At 52.8% G+C, this 17,950-nt stretch overlaps 1 long non-coding RNA gene across 2 annotated transcripts; it reads right to left on the bottom strand.

Moving 5' to 3' along the window:
* Positions 1–1,966: 1,966 nt before the first annotated feature.
* LOC112835205 (uncharacterized) lies at positions 1,967–7,540 on the bottom strand. 2 transcript variants are annotated; one of them, XR_012379911.1, is made up of 4 exons: positions 6,548–7,540; positions 6,151–6,270; positions 5,395–5,510; positions 1,967–2,220 (listed from the first exon to the last, which is right to left on the bottom strand). It is a non-coding gene; the product is annotated as an uncharacterized lncRNA (long non-coding RNA). The 2 variants fall into 2 exon arrangements; XR_003211139.2 differs by having other exon boundaries at positions 6,151–7,530.
* Between the last annotated feature and the right edge of the window lie 10,410 nt (positions 7,541–17,950).

Here is a 17,950-nt window from a genome sequence, read left to right as displayed (position 1 = left end):
GAACTCATTGGCTTGGGGATGCAGGCATGCTTCCCCCAGCCTTTCCCTCCCTGGGGAGATAAAGCTGAAGGACCCCCTGACTGCTGCCCACCCCTCTGGGAGACGGACAAAGAAGGCAGCACAACACCAAAAGAAATGTGAAATCAGAAAACCAGCACCCTAATCATGCAAAGGCAGAAGCCTGCCAATGACCAACTCAAAAAGCCTGTCCCTCCTGATAGACTGAGGGTTATCGGGGCATTTATTAGTGCTGCCCAACAAATATTTCCCAATATTGAAACGTACTTCCTTGCCCCCTTGAAGTAGGTGTAGCCACCTGACTTGAGAGGGCAAAGTGAGCAACAGAGCCAGTCTATGGTCGCCGTGCGCTCATTTCCCCGCGCTTGGTAATCATGCACACGCACAGATGAAACCCTCTCAGTGGGGGCCTGCAGAGCAGAGCCCCCACCCCTGTTACCTGCCCCCACCCCTGCACCAGCCAGCCTGCCATGGATGTGGAATACAGGTGGAAAATAAACCTTTGTTGCTTTACCACTGGGGAAGAAGAAAAGCCAAGAGGATGTCTACTCCTACCTGCGAAACCAGCCTAATCCCAGGCAGTTTGGAGAACAGAAAATGAAATCCCGTGTATACAAAGCCTCCGAGGCCCAGAGGGAGAAGGTTTAGAGACTGCCGCCATACCTAGCTGTGAGCTCAGGAAATTTGCTTACCTACCCCAGGCCTCAGCTTTCTTACCAGTAAAAGGAGATTTAGCTTGATGATCTTCCGCTAAGCTTCTTAAGTCTCTTAGATCACATAAAAAGACATACTTTTTTTAAGATTTTATTTTTAAATAAACTCTACAACCAACATGGGCCTCGAGCTCACAACCCTGAGGTCAAGAGTTGCATGCTCTACCAGCTGAGCCAGCCAGGCGCCCCAAAAAGACAATCTTAATGCAAGATGTTCTCATCGGGGGAAACTGAGTAAAGGGTCTACAGGATCTCTCTATAGTATTTCTTACAACTGCAGGTGAGTCTATATTGCTCTTAAAAAAAATGTTAAGGGGCACCCGGCTGGCTCAGTTGGTAGAGCATGCAACTTCCGTAGAGGGTGCAATTCTTGATTTCAGGGTTGTGAGTTCGAGCCCTGCTCTGGGGGTAGAGATTGCTTAAAAATAAAAAATCTTTGGGGTCCCTGGCTGGCTCAGTCAGAAGAGCATGTGACTCTTGATCTCAGGGTTGGGGATTCAAGCCCCATGTTGGGGGTAGAGTTTACTTAAAAAAATAAATAAATAAAAATACTTAAAAAAAAAAAAAGATAACCCAACCTTAAAGATGAACTCAGTTCTCAAAGGACGGATTTGTGAGTTTGATGTTACAATTCTGCAAGAGAGAAACCCCTCTAAAAGCCTCCACGGGATGTCCTGGGTATAAGGCAAGCTGGCCCTGTCCCCCGTTCCTCCACCCTACCGGAGACTCTACTCCACCCATCATCTCCAGGCCCTCGGAGGAGTCTCTGGAGACCCATTCAACTCCCAACAATGGCAAACCAAGAATTCCCATTCTCCTGCTTAACTTAGCCACAAAAACTAAATATTAAAAAAATACAAAAATGTAATGCCATAATAGGTGTCCTTTCACAACGTGAAAACTTTCAAATAGCTGCATTTTTGAGTGCTGGAATGACAAGTAAATTCTTTTTTTTTTTTTTTTAAAGATTTTATTTATTTATTTGAGAGAGAGAATGAGAGAGAGAGAGCACATGAGAGGGGGGAGGGTCAGAGGGAGAAGCAGACTCCCCGCCGAGCGGGGAGCCCGATGCGGGACTCGATCCCGGGACCCCAGGATCATGACCCGAGCTGAAGGCAGTCACTTAACCAACTGAGCCACCCAGGCGCCCACAAGTAAATTCTGATTGTCATGCTTTTCACTTTTCTAGATTTTCTTCAATAAAAGAAGTCACGGAAACAAAAAAAAAAACTTTATTTAAGGAAACAATACAACTCCCGGTCCCAGCGGCAGCGTGGTGAGCCAGCCGGTTAGAGGACATGACATGACTGAGACAAGAACCTTTAAGGAGCACTAGCCTGGTGACCCTGGGCGAGTGGTTTTATCCCCGCGCGGCTCAGCGTCCCCTTCGCTGCACCTCACGGCAGTCCTCTGATGGCCCTTTGAGGTCAGTTCGGGACAGAGCTGCGGGCAGACTCGTCCTTCTAGCTCCAGCGCAGACTTTGTCACACTGTAACAGAGCTCGAATCACCAACATTTCCCCCAGCCCCGATTTTCCAGGACCTAAGCACACAATAGAATCTGAGGAATCTGAAAGACTAAGACTAGTCCGACTAATGACGACAGGGTGACATTTTTTGGTGATCTACAGACACAGTACAGTAGTTGGAGATCCTCCTTAACAGTGGGCAAACTGAGGCACAGATGAATACAAGTTTGGTGTAACGTCACCTAGGTTGGTGCTGGTTCTGCCCTTCCTCAAGGTTCCCTCCCCGAAGATGTGCCTGTGCCCAGACTTGCCAGTGGGTTAAAGGGTTCTTACTGCTCCGTGGAGCCGTCCAGTGGAAAACCCTTGTTAGCAGGGATGGGCACAACTATTAGACCACTCTAGATTTTTGCCTTCTGGGGGGAAGAGAGAGGCATGGTGGTCTTTCCCAGCTCTAAAGTCTGAGGTTTGAAAATAGGTAGATTTTATCATTTGTAAATGTTTTATTGCTGTATAACTTACAGAAAAGTGCATGGATCATAAGCATACAGCTTGGTGAATTTTCACAAACGGAAAACATCCATATCACCGGCTCCCGGGTCGAAACCCAGAACATTGCTAGTACCTCAAAGCTCACTCATTCAGATTCTGCCAGCCACCCCCAACACCGATAACCACTCTTCGGACTCCTCACACCTGAGATTACTTTTGCCTGCTGTTGAACTTTAAATAGATGGGACCACTACATTACTTTTTTTTTTTTTTTTAGGATTTTAAGTAATCTCTACACCCAACGTGGGGCTCGAACCCACAACCCTGAGATCAAGAGTCCCAAGCTCCACTGACTGCCAGCCAGGCACCCTTAATGTGCTTTCTTTTTAAGCAACTAAAAATTTATGTTTACCTGTAAAGGAATTTCAAGATGGTGGTGTTTTTGGTTTGGGCAACACGCAGCAAGCTGCTTTAAAACCACCTTATATAGACCATGAAATGACTTAAAAACCAAATTATTTTACTCTGCCTGATCAACTCACCAACTGTGTCTCAGCAGTCTCTCTCAGGGTGTCTGGGCTCCATTGTTAGCCCATCCCCTTCTCCTTAGGACACCTAAGTCCTGTGACATTAAAACCCGAGCCAGACCAGTTTTTGTCTTGTTTTGTTTTTACTTTTTCTTTTAGAACAGTTTTATTTTTCCTATTTTTTTTTTTTTAAAGATTTATGTGTTTGAGAGAAAGAGTGTGAGAGCACGAGCATGAGCGGGAAGGGCAGGGGGACAGGGAGAGAGAATCTCAGGCAGACTCCATGTTGAGCACAGAGCTAAACGTGGGGCTCGATCTTACGAACCTCCTATCAGGACCTGAGCTGAAACCAAGGGTCGCACCCTTAACCGACAGAGCCACCCAGGTGCCCCAGAACAGTTTTAGATTTACAGAAAAGTTGCAAAGAGAGTGCAGACAGGTCCCATATATCCCATACTCAATTTCTCCTATTATTAACCTCTTAACGTTACTATGGTGCCATTTGTCACCAGAACTCAGAAACTGCGCCGGTATACGATATACTGCTATTAACCAAACTCCATACTTCATTCTGGTTCCACCAGTTTTCCCTAACATCCTTCCCTCTTCCAGGATCCACCTAGGATACGGGCTTATATTTAATCCTCGCATCTCCTTAGGCTCCTCTGGGTTGTGATAGCATCTCAAATTTTCCTTGTTTTTGACGACCTTGACAGTTTTGAGAAGTACTGGTCAGGAATTTTATAAGATGTCCCTCACCTGGGTTTGTCTGATGTTTTTCTCATGGTTAGACTAGGGTTTGGGGGAGAGGTGAAGTGCGTTCTCATCATATCAGATCAGGGATGCGTGCTAGTAATAGGACTTACCACTAATGATGTTGATCTTCGTCACCTACCTGGGGTAGTGTTTGCCAGGTATCTCCACTGCAAAATTACTCTTACCATCCTTTCTAAACCACATCCTTGGGAAGCAAGTCACTAAGCACAGCCCTCACTCAAGGCGGGGGGTGGGGTGGGGGTGGAATTAAGCTCTACTTACTTGAGGGGACAATATCTACATAAATTGTTTGGAATTTTCTATATGGGAGATTTGACTCTTCTCCCCCATTTATTTATTTATGCATCAGTCGTTTCTTTGTATCAGTATGAATTCCTTTGTGGATGTTTATTTTACACTTTGGATTAAAATCCAGTATGACATTATTTATTTATTTATGCTCACATTGCTCCAACCTTGGTTATCAGGAGCTATTTCAGGTTGGTTCCTTTAACATATCCCCACCCTTTTGCTCTTAGAGTACTTCCGTACCTTCTGGCACTACAGAGCTGCTCTAGGCTCATCTTGAGTATTTCCTGCCCCAGGCCTAGAATAGGCCCTTTGCTCAAAGAGTAGATTGGCTTTTTTTTTTTTTTAAGATTTTATTTATTTATCAGTGAGAGAGAGAGAGAGAGAGTGCGTGCACAAGGAGGGGGAGTGATGGGCAGAGCAGGTAGAGAGAGAAGCAGGCTCCCCACTGAGCAAGGAGCCCCAGGTGGGATCAATCTGAGCTGAAGGCAAGATGCTTAACCGACTGAGCCACCCAGGCATCCCAGGTTGGTGGCTTTTTAACTCATCTTCTCCCTCAAGATGCAAGCATTCCCCATGGCGGGAAACAGTCTAGCCTTATTATCTAGTACCAACCAGCCATTTGTAAGCAACATTATTATTTTTTTAAGATTTTGTTTATTCACTTGAGAGAGAGAGTGTATAAGCAGGGGGAGAGGCAGAGGCAGCGGGAAAAGCAGACTCCCCTCTGAGCTGGGAGACCAATATGGGGCTCAATCCCAGGAACAGGAGATCATGACCTGAGCTGAAGGCAGACGCTCAACCACCTGAGCCACCTAGGCACCCGTGTAAACAACTTTATTTATTTATTTTTAAAATTTTATTTATTCATTTGATAGAGCACACAAGCAGGGGGAGCATCAGGCAGAGGGAGAATCAGCCTCCCTGATGAGCAGGGAGCCTGATTCGGGACTTGATCCCAGGACTCTGGGATCGTGACCTGAGCCGAAGGCAGACACTCAACCACCTGAGCCACCCAGGCGCCCCTGTAAACACCTTTAATCTAGTTCGGTGTTTTGTGGGGTTTCCCCCCGATTTTGGTTTGTTCCTATGATTTAAGTAGCTATGTGCTCACCTGTGTGCCTACTGTCTCTTCTTCCAAATGGTTTTCAGTTTGCTTGAAGTCACTTTCCTCCTTCGCTGTACTTAGACTGTGGTGTAGACCCGCCCCAAGTGAGTCAGGCTGCAGAGCTGGGAGAGTAAATTAGAGAGGTTCTCCTCTGGCAAGGCCTCCCACCTGCCAGCCTGGAAAACTGCTATATAAAGATAGATAAGTGGCCAGCTAGCTACAGACACACACACACACACGCTGGCTACACACACACACACACACACACACACACACACACACACACCCGAAAAGGGAGAAGGCACCAGAGGGAGGGCGACAGAGGCATTTGTTCTGAGAGCAAGTGTTCAAAGGGGAAAAACAGGGAGGCACTTGGGCAATCCAGCTGCAGGTCTGAGCTGGCCTGGGGTTTTAGCAAAGGAGGGGTGAGTTCCTCAGGACAAGACCAATTACAACCCGTTAAAGTAATTGTCCCCCTGCCTTCTTTCAAAGTGGAGCCCTAATCCCCTTCTCTTCATTCTTCCCAACATTCCACCATTTCAAATTAAACCCTTTGCTTCTCTCCCACTGCCACATCTGGCCCATCGCAGAGATGCCACCGCACGCATTTGTTTGCTGGGAGGAGAGGGGGTCCTGACACTTGCTTTGTTTCACACTGAATCACTATGGGCTCTGTCCCACTGGCACCCCCCCCCCCGAAGCCCACACCTGCAGAGCGGAGGGGAGGAGGCAAGGGGCCCCACAGGTTACCAGAGCACTGACCAGTTAGTAAAGCTCCATGGCTGTTTCACCCAGGTGTCCACAGTACTCAGCCTCTCGGATCCTCGGTGGTAAGGGGGGCAGGGCCTCCCCGGGTCAGGGCCATAAACCTGTTATGGCTCCCTGAATGATGTGACACATCAAGTTGACATCACCTGTCCACCTTCATTCTTCAAAAGTCCCTCCCCGTCAGGCCCTTGGTGCCCCTCCGCACAGGTCCTTTTGCAGGAGGATGGTACAAAGGTCTGAAGCTTCTGAAGTGATGGGAGGTTTCCCCATAGCGATAGGATAATATATAATTGATGGACCTGCACAGATCTGAAGGTGACCTTGACCGAGCCATAAATATAACCGGTGTTAGGCACAGAGTACACCACTGAGAAAAGCAAACTGCTCTCACCTCTTTTATTTTTATTCTCATCTCCAAGTTGCCTCTCCATACTATCAGAACATTTTAAGGAAGGAAAACCCAGTCTCATTATTAATGGTTGAGACAGCTCTCCGGTCTCCCCTTTCGGGGTGGAGGGGGCGTCCACTCTCCTAACCCCGGCCGGGAGGGGCGGCGATGTGCCTCAGTCGCTCAGCCAGTTGGTGGCAGGGCTGTGACGGGAACCTAGGCCTCCAGACGCCTCTCGCGTCTAGGCGCTTCCCATAATGGAAGGCTTCGCTCCATTAAAAGTTATTTTAGGAATTCCACAAGCCCACCACCATCCCCCCAAAGTGGAAAATTTATGTAAACGAGTCAAAATAAAGCAACAGTTTCTTAATAAGTATGTTTGGAGTTTCACTCCGGACTCAGGCGAGGGGATGGGGACTTAAAAGGTTCCAGTGTTCTTCTCTATACAGCGAGACTATTTTTAACAATTTAAGGACGCCTTCAGGACCACATCAGGTCCAGCAGTGCACACCCCCAGGCCACCCCCTCAGGTTAGGCAGGGCGCTGGTTCCGCCTGGCCCTCTCCGACGCGTCCCCTCCGGGTGACCCCGGCCCCGCCAACCTCGCCATCCCCACCCGCCCGGCACAGGGTGCCAGGCGTGGCCGCGGCGTCTGCCCGGGTCCCCTCCGTAACTGCACCCTTCTCCGTCTCCCCCCACCCCGCCCCCGCCCGGTCCCACTGGGCGGCGAGGGGGGCCAGGCGTCGGGGGAGAGGCCGAGGCACGGGGCCCTGCGGTCCCGCCGCCGCCCGGGCTGGCAAGCGGGCGGGCTAGGAGCCCAGGAGGAGAGGGGAGGAGGAGGGGAGCATTATTCCGCGCGGGGTGCAGGGGAGGCAAGGGGGTGGGGCTGGGGGAGGACGCTCCCGGAGGACTCGGGGAGGCGGCAGACGGGGGTGCTCCCTGCTCCTCTGAAATAACCGCCGGAACAGCCCAGCTTCCCACCCGCTTCCGGGCTGCGGGGGTCAAAGGCCGGGGGTGCCCGGGCCCCGTCGCCCACCGTGCCGGGCTCTGCGCGCGCCCGGGCCCCGGCTCCGGGGGCGCCTGGGGGGGGAGCGGAGGCGGCGGGAGCGCGCGCGGCGGCGGCGCCGGGCGGAGACCGGGCCCCGGCCGTGCGCCGTCTGCCCGGCGCCGAGCTCCCAGTGCCCGCGCCGTCTCCCGGGGCGCCGCGCGGGTGGCGCAGGTAGAAGCTCGGCGGGGGCAGGGGCCACCCCAGGGCTCAGGTTCCAGCCGCTGGCCGGGCCCGGAGCGGCGCGCCGCCAGTGGGCGGGCCCGGGAGCCGAGGAGGCGGAGCTGCGGCGCGGGCCGGGCCCGGGGCCGACTCCGCCCCCCGGCCCGGCTCCCCGGCCCGGCTCCCCGCCCCCGCCCCGCTGCCCGGGGCCTCCGCGGGCGCAGCGGCAACCGGTGGGGGCGCCCCTGCCGGGCGCCGAGGCGTGGTGGCCGAGCGGGGCGCGGGGACCTGGGCCGGGCGGGGCGCGGGCCGCACAGCCGCGGTGGCGGCGGCCGACCTGTAAACCTTAATGACAGCGATCTCGCCCGTCTGCGCCGCTGACTCACGCGGTGACCCAGCCTCCAGTCACCCGGCGGCCTCCCTCCCGCCCTCTGGCCTCAGTTTCCCCGGCCGCCGAACAATGAGGCCACTGTGTCGTTTTTCATTCCTCAGAGCCCATTCACCCGGGGAGCACCGCCGCCTCCCCAGGGAAGGGACCGAGGAGTCGAGCTTTTAATTATCCCTGGTGGGGGCGGGCGCGGGGAGGGCCGGGCTCTGCTGGATAATGAACCCAGGGACTATTCCCCAGTCGGCTTGCTTACGCTTTATTTTAAACCGTCCTTTCTACTTCATCCTGTTTAAGTTTTACCCCCTGCCTCTCCACTCTGTGGGGGGGGGGGGGGGCTGCTTGAAAAGGAATGAGATGACTCACCACATGATCTGGTGGTTTGTGCCTTTCACAGATACTGCATGGTTAATCAATTTACTCACTACAAATTGAGCGCCTACTATGGGCCAGGCCCTGTGTGGTTAGCACTGAAGCCCCAGCTGAGCCAGAGACCCGCCGGTTCCTTAGGCCCACCCTGTCCCAGGAGCCACATTGGAAGCAACCCACTCACTTGTTAGGTCCTTGTGTAGGAATAATAGGATCGAATTGCTGATACAAGCAACAGTGGATGAATCTAAGCCAAGCACAAAAAAATACATACTGTATGACTCCCTTGTGAAAACCTTAGAAAAGGCAAATCTACTCCATAATCCACAGAAAGCCCATCATTGGTTGTCTGGGAGTAGCGCCAGGGGAGGTGACTGGGATGGGACAGGGAACTCTTTTGGGATGATGGAAATGTCCCATAGCCATTGAAGTGGCTATGTGGGTGTATATAGTTGTCAAAGCTCACCCTACTCTAAGATGGGTGCATTTTATTGTATGCAGGTTATACCTCAATAAATTGACTGAGGAGGCTCCTCTCAGAAGTCTGGAAGCTTCGTCAAGGTCAGATGGCTAATCAGCCTCTGCATCATTCTTAACATTTGAGAATGCTTCCAGAGAAATAACTTAAAATATTATACTCATATCACTTTGGGGAGGGAAAGGGATTCAGGAAGGAGTAATGGGAGCTTCAAAAAGAAGGCTTCATTTGGGTTATTTACTGAAATCTTACAAGCCCTGAATATTACTGTTACTATTATTATCCCCACTTAACAGTGAAGGAAACAAACTCTGATAAAATGATCTGCCAGCCTCACTACACTTCTCCGGGCAGACGTTACTGAGGGACACCGTCGGCGCTTCTCAGTCGACTTCTCTGATTTGATGGCTGCGTGTGGGACAGTGAGTTTGGGGTTCGCAGTCACCAGCAAGGACTTGGAGGCACAGGGGACCCCCTTAGAATGCTGCCCCTCCTCTTCCTCGTGGTGCCAGTGGGGGCCAGCCGACCTCTCGCAGTCTCCGTGACATGGAGAGAGCGCCTCCCGTGCGTGGTGAGATGCTGAGAAGTGCGCAGTCCGATGCCTGTGAGCGGCCACCACCCTGGTGACCTTTGCCCTCAGGGCCTCGGTGTCCTCATCTGTAAGATGGGAGGGTGGGCGCTCACTTCCCCTCCACATGCCGACAGCCTGGAGTAGTTGGGGGGAGAGGGTGGGGAGTGAGGAAGGATGAAGTGTTTTTTGGGGATCAAGGGCAAGGGCAGGTCCTGGAAGGCAGGTGTCCCCGGAGGCCCCGTTCCCTGGACAGCACCTCCGATTGGAAGCGGTGTGCGGCGTTTCCCAACTCGAGCCCCGTGGCACAGAGGCGGGGTTCTTCCTGCACTGTTGGGAGGGTGGGCCACAGCTCCTATGGAGCCTTCCTGCGGGGGCTCGTGCCCGTGTGTGGCCCCTGGGCCATTCCGTGCCGCACCACGTGCTGGACCCCGTCCTGTCCTTGGCTCGGAGGGTCTGCCGTCCACTCCGTGTCCAGTCCCCCGGTCCTGCCCCCCCGGGACGGCGCGTTGGAGCTGTGAGGACAGATGCGTCTCCCCAGCCCCTTCTCAGGCAGCACGTGGGGCTCCCGCCGTGTCTCCTTGCTCACCGAGCACCAGCTCCCCTCTCCCTCCTGGCCTGCTCACCGCCCTTGGCCAGGGGCCCAATGAAATGGAGTTCCCAAAGGGGAGTTCCCTATTCCTGGGGCAGCTTCCCCAGGGCAAGTCGAGCAGGCCGTCTGTCCTGTCCAGACCCAATTCTGGCCTTAGCACAGCTCTTTTGAGGGTGTCGTCTCCCCAACAAGTGTCGGCTCGGGACCCCTGCTCCAGTCGGGCGTCTGGAGCCGCAGACGCTCTCCCGGACCCCGTGAGCCCAGCTCCGTGGCAAGGGGAGGCTCAGCAACCTGGACGCGGCAGCTTCCCGGCCCCTGGGGCCCCGTCCTAGCAGCCCTGGGAGATGGAGACTCAGGTCCTGCAGATTCCTCTCTGAGACCTCAGTTTGCACAGATGTGTGGCCCTAGCATCTGACTGGGCCGGCGGGGCAGGGGGCGATCGGAACTCCGGGGCCGAAGCCCGCCGCCCGGGGGGCTGGGTCCGATTGACGGGGACCGCAGTGCATTCGGGACCAGCAGCCCGAGTCTTCCCTTGGTGGTCCTGTGCAGTCCCTTCCTCGAAGCATCGGGCCTCCCCCAGGGCAGTACCTCCTGCAACCATGGCCAGAGGCCCTCCGGGGTCTCCGCCTGAGCCATGGTCTTCGAGACCGGGCCCCTCCACCCCCTTTGGGACATTTTCCTTCCCAGATTCCTCTGTTCAGTGAGTCCCCGCCTTTCCCCTCACTAAGTACCCAATACGCTGAGGCAGGAGGGCCTTGCCTGAGCAGAGGGTCAGCGTGTGGCCTGCCCGTCCGGGGACCATCAGCTTGTTCATGGCATACTGAGGGACTCACATCAGCCCCGTTCCCACGGGGCAGGATGAAAACCACTGTCACCTCCTCTGAGAGACACCTCGTTTCTAGTGCTGGGACTCGGGACCCTCATGCCTCTGCTTCCCACCCCTCAGTGCTCAGAGGCCAACCAACCGGGGGACTGAGACGCCGCAGCACAGACGCACACATATCACCTACACATCCCATTCACACACCCCACAGGCGTACACACACACCCCCCCACACGCGCACACACCCCCGAAAACCTCACACAGAGCACACAGGTTGTGTCCCACACAAGGGCCCGGCTGAGGGCATCTGGGGTGGCTCACGGGTCCCGGCCAGGATCGGTGCCCTGAGGGAGGAAGGACATCTTCTTCTCATTCACACAGAGGCCGTGGCTCTGGCCCCAACCACAGAAGAATCTGCCCCCTCCGGGCCTCTCCGCACTGTGAGAGCTCAGGACCCCACGGCCACCTCCAGCCCTCCCCACTGGAAGTCCCTGTCCCTTGTGGGGTTCCCCCCGCACCCCTCTACTGCTCTGGGTAGCTTAGCTCTTCCCTCCCAAGCCCTTCTGTCATTTATTACCTGGACCTCACTGTCACAGTTCACCCACTTGTCCCCCACATGCTTGTTTGGCACCTGCCTGGGCCAGGCCCGGGGCTCGGGGCTGGAGATGCACGGTGCTGGAGATGCACAGGGGCAAGGTCAAGCTCATAGTCAGTGGGCATTGGCCACCTACATGCCCATGGTCACACACAGTGAGCAGGGACATGGTAGGAGCGTCCCTGGGAGCTGCTGGAGCCCAGTGGGGGATGGTCAGTCAGGGAGAACTTCCTGGAGGAAGTAACAGTAAGGGAAGGCGCACAACTATACCTCCAACTTCCTGGAGGAGGTGACATTACAGGAAGGTGCACACTAGTACCTCCCACCACCATAATTCATGGGGTGCTAGCTTTGTCCCCCATCGTCATAAAGGGAGGCCTTGGTGTAGGCCAGAGATTGGGCCTAGATCTCCGGCCTTGGGGAAGGGTATCTGACTCAGCCTCAATGTCCTTGTCTATGAAATAAGAATGTCAGCTTTGTCCTTGTGAAAGAATAATTGAGGTAGCATAGTGAGGTGGGCGCCAGAGCCGGATAGGCTGCTTTGGAATCCCAGCCTCATCAACATGAGCTATTCAACCTTGGGAAAGCGAGCTCATCCCTGATTCGGTGCCCTCATCCGATGCCAGGCTGCGGTGTGTTTGCTGTGCTCTCCTGAGACTCACAGTCAGCCCGGGCCCTGGTTTGCGGAGCGGCGCGGCAGTGACAAGGATGTGCCATGGGTCACTAGGTGGGTGGCCACAGGTGCGGGCTCTGAACTTGTCTCCTCCAAGTTGGAGGTGGGAAGATGGCGGTGCCACTCATGGGGATCTGATCACTATTGCGCTATTGTAACTTCTCCCTCCCCTGAATGTGGTGCTCACCTTGGCTTTAAGCAGATTTCCATTATCATTGGCATCCTGCCATTCATCTTCTTCTTCTCGGAATAAATATGCAATACCACCCAGTCCAGCTGTGTCTCAAACAGTTAGAGTTACCCTATGATCCAGCTGTGCCACCCCTAAGTACATACCCAAGAGTCGTGAAAACGTGTGTCCTCGTCTGTGACATGGAGGTCATAGTGGGAACGACTTAGCAGGAGGGTTCATGGCAACAGTATTCACAATTATCAAAGGGCAGAAACAACCCAAATATCCATCAACAGACAAAAGGATAAGCAAAAAATTGTATATTCGCGCAGCGGCATATTATTTGTCCATCAAAAGGAATGAAGGGCAGATGCAGGCCAGAACGTCATGAGGGGCCTTGAAAACATTATGCTAAGTGAAAGAAGCCAGATGCAAAGGGCTACGTATTGTCAGATTCCATTTATTTGAAATGTCCAGAATGGAGAAACCCACAGAGACGTAAAGTCAGGTTGATGCGGAAGTGGGGAGTCTCGGTGGAGGCAGGTGCATAGGAGAGGGATAGCTAAAGGATACGGAGCTTCTTCCTTTTTTGGTGGGGGAGGCGAGAAAGAGAGAGAGAGAAGGGGCAGAGGAAGAGGGAGAGAGAGCATCTTAAGAAGGCTCCAAGCCCAGTGCAGAGCCCAACATGGGGTTCGATCTCACAACCTTGAGATCATGACTTGAGCAGAAATCAAGAGTCAGACGCGTAACCGACTGAGCCACCCAGGTGTCCCAGAGCTTCCTCTTGAGGTGAGGAAAATGTTCTAAAATTGACGGTGGTGATGTCTACACATACTTGTGAATATTCTAAAAACCATTCAATTGTATACCTTGAGTGAATGAGTTGCATGGTACGTGAATTATATCTCAATAAAGCTATTAAACAAATATGTGTGTAAGTACAAGGCCATTCCTCCTGCCCAGAGAATTTATTGGACTGATGAGATCCACACCATGAGTGGGGACAGTCGGGCACAGAAGCCCAGCATGGGGTCCTCCTGGTGGCCCCCAAATATCTCTCCAAGCCCATGGACAACCCTCAACCAAACCACCCCCTTGTCTTTCATCTGTGGCTCTGTGCAGCCCGCAGCTGCTCTGACCCTCCCATTTTCCTCTCTCCTCATCCACTGCCTGGGAAACCCCTCCTCATTCACCGTTCTGTGCCAAATCCACACATCACCCCTCCAAGGCCAGGCTTACCCCTCCAAGGCCAGGTCATTCAGTGACCTCTGCCATTGTTCCTGGGGGGTCTTGTCCCTAGGGAGTAAGACTGTTTAGTTGTTTCTTTCCCCAGAATGAGCAGAAACCGTCCCACCCCCAATCCTGGAACAAACTAGGTGCTAAATAAATGCTTGTTGAGTTCATTTGAACAACAGGGACTTGAACTGAACCAGTAATCAAAACCTTCCACCTGAAATGTTCAACCCTGAATTCAGATTTTTCTTTGACTAACTCACTGCTTAAATTCATTTTGTAAAAAAGACTTGTTTATTTTAGAGAGAGAGAGAAAGAGGCACGGACAGGCAAGTGGAGAGAGGGGCAGGGGGTGAGAATCTCAAGCAGACTCCCTGCTGAGCACGGAGCCTGATGCGGGGCTCAGTCTCAGGACTCTGAGATCATGACCTGAGCCGAAACCAAGCCGAAACATTTGACCAAGCTGAACCGACTGAGCCACCCAAACACCCCTTAAATTCATTTTCTTTTTCTTTTCTTTTTAAAGATTTTACTTATTTGACAGAGAGAGACACAGCGAGAGAGGGAGCACAAGCAGGGGGAGCGGGTGAGGGAGAAGCAGGCTTCCCGCGGAGCAGGGAGCCCGATGCGGGGCTCGATCCCAGGACCCCCGAGATCACGACCTGAGCCGAAGGCAGACGCTTAACGACTGAGCCACCCAGGCACGCTCATTTTCTTTTTAACTTGAAAAGTACCCAGTGAACCAGTTTGAGTTGAAACCAAATCTGTGCATTTTTCTAAGTGCATTCAAGGTGAACCAGGATACAATTAGAACATAATGTGTTCCAAGCTGAAAATTTCCCAGGCTGAAGAAAGGCCTCCATGTCCTTTGATTTGGGTGTCTCCCTCCCTCACCCTCTCTTGCAAGTCAGGACCCCACCCAGTCCTGAAGTCCCCAAGAACCTCAAGGTTCTCACCCCCTCCTTGAAGCTTGGTGACACTGACGCTAAGGATGATGATCCAGTTTTACAGACGGGGGACAGAATGGGAGAAGGTAACGCCTCGGTGCAGGTCACAAGGGTGGGAATGGAGGCCAGATCTTCCCCTGCAGCTACTCACCTCCATGGTAGGAAAAACATCTGCCCAGTGAATTCCCTAAAGATGTCACTGTAAAAAGGCTCACGGTATTAGTCCTCTCTGGGGGATTTGCAGACAGTTCTTGGGGAGTAGCTGTTTGTTAAAAAGAGCTCACTGCTTATGGGTCTTAAATTATAAACTCTTGGTAGAAGAGCACCTGCAACCATTGGCTTTATATTCTTTTTGGGGTAGGACCACAGGATGTAGGAGATTCTGATTCAGCAGATCGAATGGGTGGGGAGGAGAGTTCTGCATATTGTAATGAGTCTCCTTTGGGGTTCTGCTGCTTACTGTAGTTTAAGGACACCTGCCATGCGGGATGGAGCACCTGGTTTCTGAAGCATCCAGATTTGCTTATGAAAGGAGGGAAAAGCAGAGAAAAAGGGAGGGACTGAGAGCCCATCAGACTATTTCATGTGATAATCCTTTTCCCGTTGGGGGTTACATGGTAGGTGCTTAATAACTGTTGCATGTACAAAAAAACCCCCAAAAAACAAAACAGAAAAACCCCACCTGTTGCATGTGTAATGAATGAATGCCCGTCCTGGACACAGGGCAGTTAGCAGCTTCTCTGTGCAGCCTCAGAGAACCCTGTGGAACCCCTCAAGGGTCACTGTGCTGTCCAGAAATGGCAGCCACGAGCCACTTGTGGTTATTTAAATTAAACTCAGAGGCTAACTTCCTCAGATGCACTAACCACCTTTAGAGAGCCCAGTAGCTCACCCAGGGGCCTTAGTGCTGATGGGTCGCTGGCCTGGGCAGCTCACAGATGCAGGTGCCCAGGGCCCAGTTCTCTTCTTGCCTCCAAGTGAGCTTCAGGGGAGCCCAAGAGCTTGCTGGAATCAGAGCCTCCGGCAGTAAAACCTCTACTCCTGGGCTCAATGGAGAAGAAACCCAATGCTCTGATACATGAGTATTTATCCCATGAAACGACAGAGCTATGTTCATTGTTTGGTTTTGAATATAAATCTTTCTTAAATCTATCACATACTCCCCCAAGCAGAACTGAACGCTTTCTTGGTGACTTGTGGTCAGTCCCTAATGTGAATCTCATTATTTCCTTGGGCCATGGCTTCAGAGCACTGTGATGGTGAGCCCCTCATCCTGTTCCCAACTGACCAGACTGCCGGGTTTGGATCTTTTTTTCCCCCTTTCGACAGTACTTCCCCCCCTCCTTTCTTCATTTACTCAACCTTGGATTTGGGTGCCAGCTCATGCGGGCAGTTACAATTATATGTAAAGTATGAGTTCAAAGGTTTTGACTAAGGTCTCACCAACAAATAAAGAACTTGTGTTTCAGAGCATGGGTTTTTGACATCTCTTCTGGCTGCTAAGTCTTTTCTAGTTCAATCCTGTTCTTGTGGGAGTATTTTATTTTATTTTTTATTTATTTATTTTTTAAAGATTACTTATTTAAGAGAGAGAGCAAGGGTGTGAGAGAGAGATCATGAGTGGGGGGGGTGGGGCAGAGGAAGAGGGAGAAGCAGACTCCCCCTCTGAGCAGGGAGCCCGACGTGGGGCTCGATCCCAGGACCCTGGGATCATGACCTGAGCCAAAGGCAGACGCTTAACTGACTGAGCCACCCAGGCGCCCCTCCTATGGGAGTGTGTTAGAGCTTGGACTTTTAGTTGGCATGTCACCACTCGTGGTAAATATAATTACTGTACTCAAAGATTAAGCTGCTCCCGCCCCCAAAGCTTGCTTTAAGCTACCCATGACTACCTTGTGTTTGACGGTGGCGATAAGACCTAAGACTGCCTTGAACGTTCTACTCATCTTTTTCTTCTTTTCTTTTCCTTCCCAAATACCGGGCTTTGAGTGTTCCTATATGATGAGCCACCAGATCCTAACTTTGAGGCCGCAAGGAGAGCTCTGGGGGACAGTTGGCTCTGCCAGAAAAGGGAACAGCTAACCCACACCCCCTGGGGTCAGGTCAGGATACTCCCATCCATCAGTTCCGAGTTTCGTCAGAGGCACGCATTCTGGGAATCAGCCCTCTCAAGAGTATTTGCATTTTCAAATAAGAACTTGGGGACAACAGTGTTTAACTTAATAGAGTCACTCTCCGAGGGTGGAATAGCATGTCTGGGGAATATATTTTTAGGCCGAGTCCGTGGCCCCCTGGCAGCCTCGCCAGGCCCTCAGAAGTGGCAGTGGCTGAAAGAGGGGCACACAGCTCCCCAGGCCCAGGCTACCCCAAACAGAACCCTGGCCCAGAGCCCTCAGCCTTCTGCTCTGCCGTTTCCTTGGAAGACAAGAACAGACCGTTGTTTTCTTCCTGGACGCGGCATGGCGGGAGGGGGGCGGGAAGAGCGCGGATTCAGCCCCCATCACCAGACCCACCCTCGGGAGCCTCCCAGGCACCCAGTCTGAGGGAGGATAGAGACAGTGAGCAGGAAAGCGGTCACATTCTTGCAGCCTATTTTTCGGATTAGTTAGGGTTCTTCATACCCCAAGATGGCTGTCCAAATGTTTTGACCTGTAACCTCATTAGAAGTTGGGGAGTTTTGGTCTCCAGGCCCCTGTGGGGTTTAGCAGCGCTCTGCTGTCATCGTCCTGTTTCTATCTGGGCCACCCACCCACCGACTGTAGCCCGGGCGCAGGGTGCAGCAGCGCCTGGCTCTGGGGGTCCCAAACAGAGCAGGTTTGGCCAGTCACCGCTGACAAAATCCAAAGGCAGAGGAACGAGCGGTGGTGAGACAAGAAAGGAATTTATTTCAGGGAGGCCAACACACCAGGAAGACGGGGCGGGCGGCGGGGGGCGGGGCTAGCGTCGCAAAGACTGTCTCCCAAATGCACAAAGCCCCTGACCCTGCCTTTCCTCCCGGTTCCTGGAAAAGCCCCCCACCACACAGCATCAGATTCTGTACTTTCCCTGTTTTTTTATTTTTCTTTAAGATTTTGTTTATTTGTCAGAGAGCGAGCGAGAGAGAGAGAGAGAGAGAGAGAGAGAGAGAGAACACAAGCAGGGGGAGGGGCAGGCAGAGGGAGAGGGAGAAGCAGGCTCCCCGCCGAGCAGGGAGCCCGATGCGGGGCTTGATCCCAGGACCCTGGGATCAGGACCCGAGCCAAAGGCCGCCACTTAACGACTGAGCCACCCAGGCGCCCCTGCACTTTCCCTGTTTATAAAAATCTGTTCCATTTTGACTGGTGAGGCGCAGTTCGGCCCTTCATTGTCTGTGGCCCAGAATGTTT

The sequence above is a fragment of the Callorhinus ursinus genome, unplaced genomic scaffold, assembly GCF_003265705.2.
Source record: "Callorhinus ursinus isolate GAN/ISIS: 27379988/994484 unplaced genomic scaffold, GSC_fseal_2.0 scaffold11, whole genome shotgun sequence".
NCBI classification, from domain to species: Eukaryota; Metazoa; Chordata; class Mammalia; order Carnivora; family Otariidae; genus Callorhinus; species Callorhinus ursinus.
Note: the sequence above shows the minus strand (reverse complement) of the source record. Positions and strands in the feature narration are given on the sequence as shown.